General features: G+C 43.9%; 1 protein-coding gene across 2 annotated transcripts in view; it reads right to left on the reverse strand.

Annotated features, from left to right (window-relative positions):
* The window catches only part of RAI1 (retinoic acid induced 1), a 256,999-nt gene extending 241,279 nt beyond the window's left edge, over positions 1-15,720 (reverse strand). For both annotated transcript variants that reach the window (XM_073636304.1, XM_073636302.1), the window contains exon 1: positions 15,495-15,720. The gene's annotated coding sequence lies outside the window, so the exon portion shown is untranslated. The remainder of the gene's footprint in view (positions 1-15,494) is intronic.
* Positions 15,721-16,010: the final 290 nt, after the last annotated feature.

The raw sequence follows: 16,010 nt of genomic DNA on the forward strand, positions 1-16,010 counted from the left end.
CTGACAGAGCTTGAGCTGTTTTGCAAAGAAGAATGGGCAAAAATGTCCCTCTCTAGATGTGCAAAGCTGGTAGAGACATCCCCAAAAAGACTTGCAGCTGTAATTGCAGAGAAAGGTAGTGCTACAAAGTATTGGGTCTTCAAATTTGTGAAAAAAAATTGAAAGCCATTTACCATTTTCCTTCCACTTCACAATTATGTGTCACTTTGTGTTGGTCTATCACATAAAATCCCAATAAATACATTTCCATTTTTGGTGGTAACATGACAAAATGTGGAAAATTTCAAGGGGTATGAATACTTTTTCAAGGCACTGTATGTAAAACGCACTATGCATGCATCCCTCCCAGAAAACACATGATCCTCCTAGCCCAACCCAAGCAAGATAAACTCCCTCATCCTTGCTCCAAAACCACTGCAGAAGTCCACCCTGCCCCAATGTTGGATGGTCTGATGACGACATTGCTTGGGCTTGGTAACTGGCCACCCATGCCTGATCACTATCACATGGGGAAGCGATACTCTCCCCCATACCCAGAAGTCCTTCTCTTTTACAGCAAGGGAGCTAGCACTCTAAAAGGGAGACGGCAAAGAAGCATGGACGGATATACCTTCCTTGGGGACGGGCTACCAGCAGGCACTGTCACTTGTGCCATTAATCACTTGCCAACCGCTGCACGCCGTTATACGTCGGCACAATGGCAGCGGTGGGCAAATGGGCGTACCTGTATGTCCCCTTTAATTGGCGGGGCTAGTTGGGCGCACGTGTGCCGCTGGCTGGGCTCGCACGTGCCCTCCCCCCACCCCACGTACAGCGTGACCGTGCCTCGCAGACTCGATGTCCCACCGGTGTCCCAGCGATCGTGTCACGGAGAGGCAGAACGGGGAGATGCTATGTAAACAAGGCATTTCCCTGTTTTGCCTAGTGACATGACAGAAATCTACTGCTCCCTGTCATCGGGAGCAGTGATCGCTGTCATGTCAGTGGTAGCCCATCCCCCCCACAGTTAGAATCACTCCCTAGGACTCATTTAACCCCTTGATCGCCCCCTAGTGTTTAACTCCTTCCCTGTCAGTGTCATTTACACAGTAATCAGTGCATTTTTATAGCACTGATCACTGTATAAATGACAATGGTCCCAAAATAGTGTCAAAAGTGTCCGATGTGTCCGCCATAAATGTCGCAGTCACGATAAAAATCGCAGATCGCCGCCATTACTAATAAAAACAATGAATAATAAAAATGCCATAAACCTATCCCCTATTTTGTAAACGCTATAACTTTAGCGCAAACCAATCAATATACGCTTATTGCGATTTTTTTTTTTACCAAAATATGTAGAGGAATACATATCAGTCTAAACTGCATAAAAAATTTGTTTTTATATATATGTTTTGGGGATATTTATTATAGCAAAAAGTAAAAAATATTTCTTTTTTTTTCAAAATTGTTGCCTTTTTTTGCTTATAGCTCAAAAAATAAAACCGCAGAGGTGATCAAATACCACCAAAAGAAAGCTCTATTTGTGGTACAAAAAAGGACATCAATTTTGTTTGGGTTGTAACGTCGCACGACCGCGCAATTGTCAGTTAAAACGACGCAGTGCTGAATCGCAAAAAATGCTCTGGTCAGGAAGGGGGTAAAATCTTCCGGGGCTCAAGCAGTTAATGTGCAGGTGTCTCCTCATGTGAGCCCTAAGCAGACAAAGAACACTTCCACTTTAACCGCTTGATATCTGCGCTATAGCCGAATGATGGCTACAGCGCGGACCTGAATTCCCGGGAGGCCGTCATATGGCGGCCTCCCCTGTGCACGTGCCCCGCGCGCGCCCTGTGATCACCGAGTCACTGAGACTCGGGTGATCACCGATCCATGTAAGGGCCGGTCCCGGCCCCTTACCATGTGATCAGCTGTCAGCCAATGACAGCTGATCACATGATCAAAACAAAAGCTCTGTGATCGTTTTTTTTTTCTCCTCGCGCTGACAGTGCGAGGAGAAAAAAAAGCCGATCACCGGCTCACCAGCAAGGGACATCGGCAATAATGCCTCATACGTGCCTCAATTGTGCCACCAGTACCACCTGCCAGTGCCACCTTACATTGCCTCATCACAGTGCCCACCAGTGCCACGTATCAATGCCCCTAAGTGCCACCTATCAATGCCTACAAGTGCCACCTATCAATGCCCACCAGTGGTGCCAATCAGTGCCACCTAGCAGTGTACAAGATCAGTGCCCATTATTGCCACCAATCAGTGCCCATCACTGCCACCCATCAGTGCCCATCACTGCCACTTATCAGTGCCCATTGGTGCTGCCTCATCAGCGTACATCAATGAAGGAGAAAAATTACCCTTTTTAAAATTTTATAACAAAATATAAAAAAAAAAAAAAAATTTTTTTTTTAAATTTGGTCTTTTTAAATTTTTTTAACAAAAAATAAAAACCGCAGAGGTGATCAAATACCACCAAAACAAAGCTCTATTTGTGGGGAAAAAATGATAAAAATTTCATTTGGGTACAGTGTTGGTATGACCGTGCAATTGTCATTCAAAGTGCGTCAGTGCTGAAAGCTGAAAATTGGTCTGGATAGGAGGGGGTTTAAGTGCCCTGTAAGCAAGTGGTTACGGTACAAACTTCACTTTTGTTGACAAAACCCCTCTGGGTGATCAATGTACACTGCAAGGATTTAACAAACTTTGTAGCAGATTCCTAATTGTTCAGAAGCAACGGCTGTTTGTTTTACTAGACTGATTGCATACCCAGTCTGAATGGGAGGGTCGGGTTCATTATAATCAGCTGATGCAGTCTCAGTGTTCTAAATGAGAAAAGCTGCAGGGTCTGCATTCCTTCAGAAGTATTTAACCCTTGCAGAGTATCTCATCAAACTGAAATTCCTATTGCAGAGGAAGCCTAGAATCTGACTTGTATCTCAGTGCAGACTCCTGGGAAAATGCGCGAGCCAATCACAAAAGCAGGAAATTGACTTTTTTTCTTTTTTTAGGCGTTCTGTACACGAATCGCAACTGGGCAGCTGGCTATATATTATTGTTTTTTTTAATTTGCTGTATTTTTTTCCTACGGAAGTGGAGTCACCCTTTAAGCTCTGAAAAGCAATTAGGCCCTCAGGGGCTAGCTCACAAAAGGTTGAAATTGATTCTGGCAGTATTCTCATAGGAAATTAAGATGCGGGCCGTTTTGCCTATTTATAAATCAGCTCTGGGCTATATCTCACATTTCAATAGTTTTTTTGTCACTATGTTTTTGCCAGACTATTTCTATCTTATTGTTTGAAAAAAAAAGAAAAACCTTGCCTCATTCTTCCAAATTTAGCAAAAGCACCATTCTATAAAAAAAAAAAAAAAAAAAAATTGGATACAAAAAGTGAAGCTGTCACGAAGCTGGTTTGGGTGCAGAACTAACATCCAATGAAATGACTGCTCTAGGAATAAGCGACGTTCCTCTTGCTAAGGTGACGTCACAAATTGGTTTGAGGTCTCCGTGTTCTCTGAAATATTGGTCAACATCACAAGAGCTTTGTATGCTGGACAGGTAGATAACACACACACACACCTTTATTAGGTACACCTGTTCAATTGCTTGGTAACACAAATTGCTAATCAGCCAATCACATGGCAGCAACTCAATGCATTTAGGCATCTAGATGTGGTGAAGACGACTTGCTGAAGGTAAAACCGAGCATCAGAATGGGGAAGAAAGGGGATTTAAGTGACTTTGAACGTGTCATGGTGGTTGGTACCAGATGGGCTGGTCTGAGTATTTAAAAAACTGCTGATCTACTGGGATTTTCACACATAACCATCTCTCGGGTTTACAGAGAATGGTCTGAAAAAGAGAAAATATCCAGTGAGTGGCAGTTGTGTGGAGGAAAATGCCTTGTTGATGTCAGAGAAGAATGGAGCAGACTGGTTCCAGATAATTGAAAGGCAACAGGAACTCAAATAACCACTCCTTATAACCAAGGTATGCAGAATACCATCTCTGAACGCACAACACATCGATCCTTGAAGCAGAAGACCACACCGGGTGCCGCTCCTGTCGGCTAAGAACAGGAAACTGAGGCTACAATTTGCACAGGATCACCAAAATTGGACAATAGAAGATTGGAAAAACATTGTCTGGTCTGATGAGTCTCGATTTCAGCTGTGACATTCAGATGGTGGGGTCAGAATTTGGTGTAAACAACATAAAATCATGGATCCATCCTGCCTTGTATCAGACTGGTGGTGGTGATGTAATGGTGTGGGGGGTATTTTCTTGGCACACTTTGGGCCCCTTAGTACCAACTAAGCATCATTTAAACACCACAATCTACCCGAGTATTGTTGCTGACCATGTCCATCCCTTTATGACTACAGTGTACCCACTGAAGGCAAAAGGGGGTCCAACCCAGTACTAGCAAGCTGTACCTAATAATAAAGTGGCTGGTGAGTGTGTATATATATATATATATATATATATATATATATATATATATATATATATAGGGAGGGGAGAGAGAGATGGAGAGATAGAGAGAGAGATGGAGAGAGAGATGGAGAGAGAGAGAGAGAGAGAGAGAGAGAGAGAGAGAGAGAGAGAGAGAGAGAGAGAGAGAGAGAGAGAGATGGAGAGAGAGATGGAGAGAGAGAGAGAGAGAGAGAGAGAGAGAGAGAGAGAGAGAGAGAGAGAGATGGAGAGAGAGGGGGGAGAGAGAGAGGGGAGAGAGAGAGAGAGAGAGATGGAGAGAGAGGGGAGAGAGAGGGGAGAGAGAGGGAGAGAGAGGGGAGAGAGAGGGGAGAGAGAGGAGAGAGAGGGGAGAGAGAGGGGAGAGAGAGAGAGAGAGAGAGAGGAGAGAGAGGGGAGAGAGAGAGAGAGAGAGAGGAGAGAGAGGGGAGAGAGAGAGGGATAGAGAGACGAGATAGATAGAGGGAGGAAGAGATAGATGGAGAGAGAGATATCTCTCTCTCTCTATATATATATCTCAACAGTAGCATGTGACACCCGGTTGCTTATTTCACTCCTGCCTCAAGCTTTTTGTTCCCTGGGGTCCCCCCCAGATTCAGGTCACTCATTTGTCAGTGTCAGCCCGTTATACAGCCTGTTCTCCTCTCCGCAGTGTTAAGGTCACACCGTCATAACTGCCACCCCATACCTACCACGGGGTGTAAACACCATGTCTGCCTTTACATGGCGACCGGATGTCTGTGGACTACAAGACCCAGAGCTTCAGCCATCCCTACTGCCTTTAATTCGATATCTTAAAGGGTGCCTGCACTTTTGTGGGGGGGGGAATAAAATGCGTATACGATTGCTGTAATTGAATATTATTACAAATGACCTTTCATTTCAATCTGCAGCCGTTGTCATTTTCTGTAAAATGCAATATGGCAGCCTGGAGGTGTTCTGTACACAAGATGGTCATTCCCTGCTTGTGTGATTGGCTCACTGATTTTTCCCAGATGTCTGCACTAAGATACAAGTCAGATTTTGGAATCCCCTGCAACAAACATATTTTGGTGAGATACTCCCCAAAGGGAAATCACATTCAAAAGGGATGCAGACACTGCAACTTTCCTCATTAGAGCCCTGCAGGTGCATCAGCTGATTAATAATTAAAAAAAAAAAAAAAAAAAAAAAAAAAAAAAAAAATCGCTCCCACTTAATTCTGCACATGGACACAGACAAACAAGCAGCAAGGTAGGAATCTGCAACAATGTTTGATAAAAATCCCTGCAATGTACAGAGATCATGTTTTTTTTTCTCAACAAAAGTAGAGTTACTTCTTTCAAGGCTCATTCACACTTGTTCTGCTTTGTTAAGACAGAACTGTGTTCCGATCGTTCTTCAGTGGATCTGACTGGCGGGGAGGAAGAAATTGTATCGCCTGCCTTACCGCCTGCCTCAACCCCTAAATTGCATGTGGTTGCAGGGTACTTGCAGAGTGGCCCCTATACCAGGGATATGCAATTAGTGGACCTCCAGCACTACAAGTCCCATGATGCATAGCAAGACTCTGACAGCCACAAGCATGACACCCAGAGGCAGAGGCATGATGGGACTTGTAGTTTTGCAACAGCTGGAGGTCCACTAATTGCCTATCCCTGCTCTATACACTTGAATGGGTTGCACAGCACCTGCTGAATACAACAGGGGGTAGAATTATAGAGTATAATCTGAGTGGCTGACATTTGTCCCCCTTGTCTCTGGGAAGGCAACCCCCAAACTTTCCATCTCCTGGTTCCGGACTGATTGAGGTATGTGCTGCGCATCTCCCTGAGGTCATGACAAAGTCTATTTCTGTGTTATTATGTATTATTACTTATATATATTTTTCTGCCTTCTATGTTAGAGCTGGATTATTGTGGTGGTCCCACACTATCCCCTGAGCAAGCCATCATTGGCGAAACATGTTGGGATTCAACTTCCATCGGTGACCATCTTTCCTTTTCCCTGTGAGTCACCAGCAACCCAATATATGTACTTTGTATATGCTCTATTATTGATGTTAACAATTTCAATATCCCCTGTTTATTTTTTTTTCCTTTATCCCTTTGTATTAATAAAGAAATCATATTTTTTATTCAACTTGTTATGAACCATTTGTCAGTAGCACCGTTAGAATCTTATTCCTCCATATCTACAAGGGGGTATAATTCTTCCTGCAAAGTGTCACAGCTGCAGGATGTGTACACACCCCCGGCCACTGCGCCTGCAGCTAAAGAGGGGGTGCTGAGGGAGCGGTAAAAATGCAGCTCAACCACGGGGTTGTACCGGCCCTCAAACGCTTGTGTGGAAGAGCCCTTAAAGCGGAGCGCCACCCAAAAGGAGAAGCTCCGCTTGTTTGCTTTCCCACATATGGCACCTATCGCGGGGGGGGCGGATACCTATTCCACCTCCGCTAGGCCATTCAGAAAGCGCAGTGTGCTTCACGCATTCGCAGTAGGAAACAGACTTTGAAGCCGCAAGGCAGTTTTTGTAGCTGATGACTTTTAATTTTTAGAGGGGGGTGGGTGGGGGGCTGGAGCTCTGCTTTAACCGCTTCCCGACCGCCTCGCGCAGATATACTACGGCAGAAGGGCACATACAGGCAGATTAAGGTACCTGTACGTTGCCCCTTAAGAGGCGACTTGCGTGCGCACCCACCGGGAGCTCCGTGACCGTGATCACAGGTCCCGCGAACCCGATGTCCGCGGGCATACCCGCGATCGTCTCATGGTGAGGAAGAACGGGAGATGCTAATGTAAAAAAGCATTTCCCTATTCTGCCTAGTGACACTGTCACTGATCTCTGCTCCCTGTGATCGGGAGCGGTGATCAGTGTCGTGTCACACACAGCCCCTCCCCCCCCACAGTTAGAATCACTCCCTAGGACACACTTAACCTCTACAGCGCCACCTAGTGGTTAACCCCATTCACTGACAGTGACATTTTTACAGTAATCAATGCAATTTTTTAGCATTGATCACTGTATTAATACCAGTGGTCCCAAAAATGTGTCAAAATTGTCCGATGTGTCTGCCATAATGACGCAGTCAAGATAAAAAGAAAAAAAAAAATTCACAGATTGCCGCCATTATTAGTAAAAAAAAAAAAAAAAAAAAATATTAATAAAAATGCCATAAAACTATCCCCTATTTTGTAGGCGCTATAACTTTTGCACAAACCAATCAATAAACACTTATTGCGATTTTTTTTCACCAAAAGTATGTAGAGGAATACATATCGGCCCAAACTGAGGAAAAAAATGTTTTTTCATATATTTTTGGGGGATATTATAGCAAAAAGTAAAAAATAATGCGTTTTTTATAAAATTGTCGCTCTTTTTTTGTTTATAGTGCAAAAAAATAAAAACCGCAGAGGTGATCAAATACCACCAAAAGAAAGCTCTATTTGTGGGGAAAAAGGGACGTCAATTTTGTTTGGGTACAACGTCGCACGACTGCGCAATTGTAAGTTAAAGCAACGCAGTGCCGAATCGCAAAAAGTGCTCTGGTCTTTGGCCAGCCAAATGGTCCAGGGCTGAAGTGGTTAAGGTAACCTATACTGAGACAGCCAAGAAACACGTAAATAAGCTCTCACATTCCTTCCTTTGGAATTCCAAGGCAAACAAAGCTCAATAAACATAAAGGAAAAAAAAAAAGGAAGAGTCAAAGTCATGTGACTGGTCTCTCCTGGCCAATCATGGACATCTCTGTAACTTTAGGCGCTCCACTCTGTGGCGTGCCTTTTATGAGTGGCCTTTGGAAGCACCATGGCCTCTTCTTCAGGTAATACACCGATTGACCATCAGGCTTGGAAAGCTTTCACTACAATATATTTAGATAAATGGTCTCGCCCTAAACCCAAGCTTCTACTTTTGTCAATGGTTAACACGATACAACACTCTGCTGCTGCTATGAATGGGCTGTGAAAGGCAGGTCACACTGTGGACATACATTATAAAGCACAGAGTCTATAGCCATGGTCGCTCTTCTTAATGCATGCCCCCTTACCCAAAAACTTTGTTCGGAGTTACACTTTATTACAGCAGTGTCGCTACCCGGAAATGCCTGAAATTGGCATTGCAAGTGATCCCTGAAGGCTGCACATCTATGAAAGCACTGGGTCTTCCAGAAAGTTCTTCTGATGGTTGGAATGTCACCAAGAGATCACCGAACGATCAAACAATTTGGTCGTTCTTGGTTGGACTGGGGAGGGGTTTGTAGGTCCCATGGCAGATATACAAAACCAGGCGTACACCGCTTAACCTTCCATATCCCTCCGCACCAATGCAGCGCACAGCCAAAGCCTCTTCCAAAATTTGTAGGCAATTTAGATGCCGGCACATCACAATGGCAGACCTAGAGCGGGTACACACTAAGAAAACCGGACAGTTTCCCTCAATGTTTCCCTGCAAGTCAGGGCTGTGGATAACAGGGTACCACCAGGTCTCCTGTAAAGGGGCCCGGGCAGCAAGGTGAATCGGATGTGGGCAGGGAGGGTGACCAGGTGCTGCAGAGGGGCAATTACTGGAACCGATCGTTTCCCTGTATGGCTCTTTCTGCAGCAGCTGAAAGCTGGCTTCTGCTTCTCTCCCTCTCACCAGCTTTCAGCTGCTGCAGGGAGAGCCATACAGGGGGATCGGTTCCAGTAATTGCCCCCTCTGCCGCAATTCTCCCTCTCTCTGTAAACCAGGGGTAGGCAACCCGGGGCCCTCCAGCTGTTGCAGAACTACAAGTCCCATCATGCGTCTGGGAGTAATTGTAACTGCCAGCCTTGCAATGCCTTATGGGAAATGTAGTTCCACAACAGCTGGAGGGCCCCAGGTTGCCTACCCCTGCTGTAAACCATAACGTTTCCCTCCGCTGTCCAGGCTCCTGTGCTGTGCTTCTGGTTTCCCTCCTCTCCTTCCTGCTGGAAGCTGCAAGCACACAATAGGATCCTTCAGGATGGAGAGTGGGGGGGGTCTGGTAAATATGTCATATTTACCATACCGCTCCTTTCCTGAACGAACACAATGAGCGATCTGTACCAATCACTCACTCTGTTCATTCATAACTGAAGCTGAACTATTTATTCGGGGGGGGCTGAATGGGGCTCTGTGGATGAGAATAATGTACGAAAATTCTCCTACAACAATGGCTTTTTTTAGTTATTTGTTTCTGATCGTGCGCAGTCTTTGGTATCTGATATTTCTTGTCCGAAAATCATACAAAAAGAGGTACACATTAAACAAAAAACGTTCGTTCTGTTCACGTACAAGAAAAATTTGGGAATATTTTCACTTGCCAATTCGGAACCAGATGTTAAAAGTTGTGTACTTTTAAAAAAAAAAAGAAGTAATAAACTACTCTAATAATGGAGGAACATTCAATAATGGCGGGACATCAAATTTTTTAGGATGAAGGAGGCTAAAGCCTGGTACACACGATCGTATTTTCCGAAGACAAAGCATCAGACTTTTGTCCGAAGGGCGTGTGCCAGGAACTACAAACGGCACACAATTGTCGGCCAACAAACACAAACGTAGTGACGTACTACGTGGAATCTCAGCTCTTGAGCGCCACCCTTTGGGCCCCTTCTGCTAATGTCGTGTTTGGTGAGCATTGATTCCGAGTATGAGTGTTTGTACTTTGGACTTTTGTGTGACGGACTTGTGTACACACGATAGGAAAATCTGACAACAGACCGTTGTCCGCCGGAAATTTACTAGCCTGCCATCCAACATTTGTTAGCAGAAAGTTGGACAAACAATTGTCTGAAGGAGCGTAGTAACCGTCAGATTTTAGGCAGTCTGTCATCACACAATTCCCTGCTGAAAATCTGATCGTGTGTACGAGGCTTTAGGGCCTTGTCAGGCAGGCAGTATGGGAACTTTTAATGGCAGCCCTGCCTCACTATACATACAGTTCAAGCAAACTGTTTTTTTGAATCTGTTGCCGTTTCTTTCCTGGAGATCCTGCCAGTAACTGCACTTCCCGTTCCAGGCGGACAACATAAAGCCTAAAACTCCAAAAGTTTTCAGCACAGTGGGCAAGTGTCAGAACCTCAGGCAGGTTTATCTTGGAAAAAATGCCCTTTACATTGGTGATCAGTGGGAAGAATGTTCCTTACATTGGTGATCAGTGAGAAGAATGCTCCTTACATTTGTGATCAGTGAGAAGAATGTTCCTTACATTGGTGATCAGTGGGAAGAATGTCCCTTACATTGGTGATCAGTGAGAAGAATGTTCCTTACATTGGTGATCAGTGGGAAGAATATTCCTTACATTGGTGATCAGTGAGAAGAATGTTCCTTACATTGGTGATCAGTGGGAAGAATATTCCTTACATTGGTGATCAGTTAGAAGAATGTTCCTTACATTGGTGATCAGTGAGAAGAATGTTCCTTACATTGGTGATCAGTGGGAAGAATATTCCTTACATTGGTGATCAGTGAGAAGAATGTTCCTTACATTGGTGGTCAGTGAGAAGAATGTCCCTTACATTGGTGGTCAGTGGGAAGAATGTTCCTTACATTGGTGATCAGTGAGAAGAATGCCCCTTACATTGGTGATCAGTGGGAAGAATGCTCCTTACATTGGTGATCAGTGGGAAGAATGTTCCTTACATTGGTGATCAGTGAGAAGAATGCCCCTTACATTGGTGATCAGTGAGAAGAATGTTCCTTACATTGGTGATCAGTGAGAAGAATGTTCCTTACATTGGTGATCAGTGGGAAGAATATTCCTTACATTGGTGATCAGTGAGAAGAATGTTCCTTACATTGGTGGTCAGTGAGAAGAATGTCCCTTACATTGGTGGTCAGTGGGAAGAATGTTCCTTACATTGGTGATCAGTGAGAAGAATGCCCCTTACATTGGTGATCAGTGGGAAGAATGCTCCTTACATTGGTGATCAGTGGGAAGAATGCTCCTTACATTGGTGATCAGTGAGAAGAATGTTCCTTACATTGGTGATCATTGGGAAGAATGCCCCTTACATTGGTGATCAGTGGGAAGAATGCTCCTTACATTGGTGATCAGTGAGAAGAATGTTCCTTACATTGGTGATCATTGAGAAGAATGCCCCTTACATTGGTGATCAGTGGGAAGGATGCACTCCTTAGGTCAGTGCTCAGTGAGAAGAATGTCCCCATTACTGTAGTGATCAAAGTGTCACCTTTACAGCCAGCTAAAAGAGTATCACTGGTATCATGCCGCTGGCTCTTCAGAACGATGTTGGCCTCGGAATTATGCAGACACCATCAAATGAGAGGTCAACCAGCCACAGCTTGAGGAACCCCCAACACTCCATGAAGAAACCCTAGGATTCTACAGAGCCCTGGTTGACAATGGCTGCTCTGTAGCATTCCTCTTCTCCCTAGCTCCTTCATAAGAGGTTCTGTAGAGAGGTGAGACAAGGGGTGGAGGAGCTGGTCTAGTACTGATAGTAATTAGACACTCCTAGGAGAGGACAGGGCTATGACATGCAAGGCCGGAGGGGCCTGTGCGAGGGACATTGCAAGTGAATCTCATGTATGGAAAGGAAATCACGCAAGGAAAATCGCTGCAAGTAAAAACACTTAATTCTTCTGTGCTTTTTCCTGCAAGTTGTTGGAGTTGCTGACGGGATCTTTTTTTAAAGGACTACTCCCCCCAAACCTGATCTTTAAGTTCTTCCTAGATTCTGGCATGCCGAATCACCGATCACTTTATATCTCACGCTTTCTTATATTGTCAGCTCTGAAATACACTCACCGGCCACTTTATTAGGTACACCTGTTCAATTGCTTGGTAACACAAATTACTAATCAGCCAATCACATGGCAGCAACTCAATGCATTTAGACCTCTAGACGCGGTGAAGAAGACTTGCTGAAGTTCAAAGCGATCATAAGAATGGGGAAGAAAGGGGATTTAGGTGACTTTGAACATGACATGGTTGTTGGTGCCAGACAGGCTGGTCTGAGTATTTCAAAAACTGCTGATCTACTGGGATTTTCACACACAACCATCTCTCGGGTTTACAGAGAATGGTCCAAAAAAGAGAAAATATCCAGTGAGCGGCAGTTGTGTGGAGGAAAAGGCCTTGTTGATGTCAGAGGAGAATGGGCAGACTGGTTTGAGATGATAGAAAGGCAACAGTAACTCAAATAACCACTTGTTACAACCAAGGTATGCAGAATACCATCTCTGAACACACAACACATCGATCCTTTAAGCAGATGGGCTACAGCAGCAGAAGACCACACCGGGTGCCACTCCTGTCAGCTAAGAACAGGAAACTGAGGCTAAGATTGGAAAAATGTTGCCTGGTCTGATGAGTCTCGATTTCAGCTGTGACATTTAGATGGTCGGGTCAGAATTTGGTGTAAACAACATGAAAGCATGGATCCATCCTGCCTTGTATCACCGGTTCAGACTGGTGGTGATGTAATGGTGTGGGGGATATTTTCTTGGCACACTTTGGGCCCCTTAGTACCAATTGAGCATCGTTTAAACACCACGGCCTACCTGAGTATTGTTGCTGACCATGTCCATCCCTTTATGACTACAGTGTCTCCATCTTCTGATGGCTCCTTCCAGCAGGATAATGCACCATGTCACAAAGCTCCAATCATCTCACCACTGGACAATGAGGTCCCTGTACTCCAATGGCCTCCACAGTCACCAGATCTCATCCCATAGAGCACCTTTGGGATGTGGTGGCACAGGAGATTCACATCATGGATGAGTCGTTGACAAATCTGCAGCAACTGCGTGATGCCATCATGTCACTATGGACCAAAATCTCTGAGGAATGTTTCCAACACCTTGTTGAATTTATGCCATGAAGAATGAAGGCAGTTCTGAAGGCAAAAGGGGGTCCAACCCGGTACTAGCAAGGTGTACCTAATAAAGTGGCCGGTGAATGTATACCTGCCATTAGCACCTCATATTTAACCACTTCCGGACCGCCTTCTGCACATTAACTGCGGGCAAGGCGGCCCGGTTGTGCAAAACATACCTGTGCCGACTGGACAAAAGGGGAGCCAATCAGCGGCTCCGCCGGTCACCCGCGGTCGTTACCCGGAGAGTTCCTTGCATTGGAGTGTGTTGGGATACATCGAGCCTCGGCACCTGTGAGTGGACCTGATGTATGGGGTGGGTTGTCCCTGCAGAAAGCCCTGTTACCTTTTTCTTTTCCGTTCCCCAGAGAGGCAGAATGGCGATCTATGTAAACAAGGCAGATCGCCGTTCTAACAGGGGAGAACATAGAGATCTTGTGTTCCTGCAGAGCAAGGAACACAGATCTCTGCATTCTCCCAGTCAGAAAGCACTCCCTAGAGACACATTTATCCCTTTGATCGCCCCTGGTGTTAACCCCTTCCCTGCCAGTGTCATTAGTACAGTGACAGTGCATATTTTTAGCACTGATCACTGTATTAGCGTCACTGGCCCCCAAAAAAAGTGTCAGTTAGTGTCCGATGTGTCTGCCGCAATGTCTAAATAATTGCTGATAGCCGCCATTACTAGTAAAAAAAAAAGTTACATAAATCTATCCCATAGTTTGTAGACGCTAAAAACTTTTGCGCAAACCAATCAATATACACTTATTGGGATTTTTTTTTTTAACCAAAAATATGTAGCAGTATACATATTGGCCTAAATTGATAAAGAAATTCGATTTTTTTTCAATTTTTTCTTATTGGATTTGTATTATAGCAGAAAGTAAAAAAATATATATTTTTTTCAAAATTGTCGCATTTTTTTTTTTTGTTTATAGCGCAAAAAATAAAAACCGCAGAGGTGATCAAATACCACCAAAAGAAAGCTCTATTTGTGGGGAAAAAAAAAAAAAAAGACATATAAATTAGATTTAGGTACAACATCGCACGACCGCGCAATTGTCAGGTAAAGTAACGCAGTGCCGTATCGCAAAAAATGGGCTGGTCATTAAGGGGGGGGGAACCTTCCGGGGCTGAAGTGGTTAAAGAACGGTATCAGACTGCAATAGCGAATTGATCATAATTATAATTTTAAATTAAAAAAAAAAAATATATATATATATATATATATATATATATATATATATATATATATATATATATATATATATAAAAATAAATTGATAGATAAAAAGAATTATATATAATGCAATAGTGAATTGATCATAATTATAATTGTATTATTTATTTTATTTTATAATTTTAAATAAAATATATATAAAAAAATTGATAGATAAAAAGAATTATATATAAAAATATATTTTATATATATATATATATATATATATATATATATATATATATATATATATATATATATATATACACACACACACATATATTATTATATATATTGTATTCTAAATACTCAGTTGCTGTCTGATAACAGTATATCTCGGGGATTTTGCTTGTTTAAATGGTAGTACTGCAGACTCTGGATGGACATCGGGTTGGAAGGCCCTTTTTTGATGTTTTTGGGCATTTTTATAATCATTTTTACTGGCATTTTTTCAGACCGATCGTATATTATGTCACTTCTGTTTGGAAAACACACCTGGGACTTTGGAAGCACTGCGATTCAATTCTTTTCACCGCCGTCACAGTAAATTTGCACTGGCCCACCTACCTGTCATGGCCATAGAGTGCAGCGAGAGGAGTGAGACTTTCACGACAAGGTAGGAGGCAAATTCTAGAGCGGAGTTTTCGTCCCTACAACCCCTGAGAGATACAAGAGATGAGCGGTGGGGATCAGGACCACTGTCCGCTGTGGATGGAATGACCCTTTAAGTTGGTGTACATGTTGTTACCAGTAAACTATGACATCACTGCACAGACAATGCTCATCTATCAGATGTAAGTGACATGTTAGTGTAAAACAAGCTGGCGGGGACAGCAGACACACTGTGCAATAGGATGCCAGCCCCAGGCAGACAGCTTGGCTCCTCGGTAATAGGAATTAGAGGGCACAGCTACAATGACAGGGTTAATCTGAAGATCCCCCCCAGGAGTATACAGAGACATTGCATGCATTGCATTGTACACTCACCTCTACCAGCACTGGGCTCCTCTCTGCTGGGTGTCTGGAGGTGGGCTGGAAGCCTCAGGCCATGTATCCTTCACCAGGAACAAAGTGCACAGGAGGGTCAGGCTCTGCAGCATGCAATGCCAGGCTGGCAGGTGAAGGGCAGTGCCCAGCTGTCCCCTGCTTGCTTCCCTTCCTGCTATCTCTCTAGCAGTACAAAGGCTTTCTGAGAACTGCCCTGCAAGGGGGAGCCAGGAGCCCAGCCAATGTCAACACTGCCACCTAGTGGCCAAAACAGCAGGTCGCCCTCCTTCCTCCCACCCTTTTCATTAACCCCTGTGGTTCAGTGTAATATTATCTACAGAAGCTGAACTCCAAGCACATATGAAATGAATGCAGCTCATGAATACAGCATTCTTTTTTTATTTTTTTAAATTAAAGCAATGTAAGTGTAATAAGAAGAGCCGGCAAAACTGTAATCCTTGAAGTGTCGTTTATTGGTACATCAGAGTGACTATAAAATAATAAAGCAATGTAAGT

The sequence above is a fragment of the Aquarana catesbeiana genome, linkage group LG06 (genome assembly GCF_042186555.1).
Source record: "Aquarana catesbeiana isolate 2022-GZ linkage group LG06, ASM4218655v1, whole genome shotgun sequence".
NCBI classification, from domain to species: Eukaryota; Metazoa; Chordata; class Amphibia; order Anura; family Ranidae; genus Aquarana; species Aquarana catesbeiana.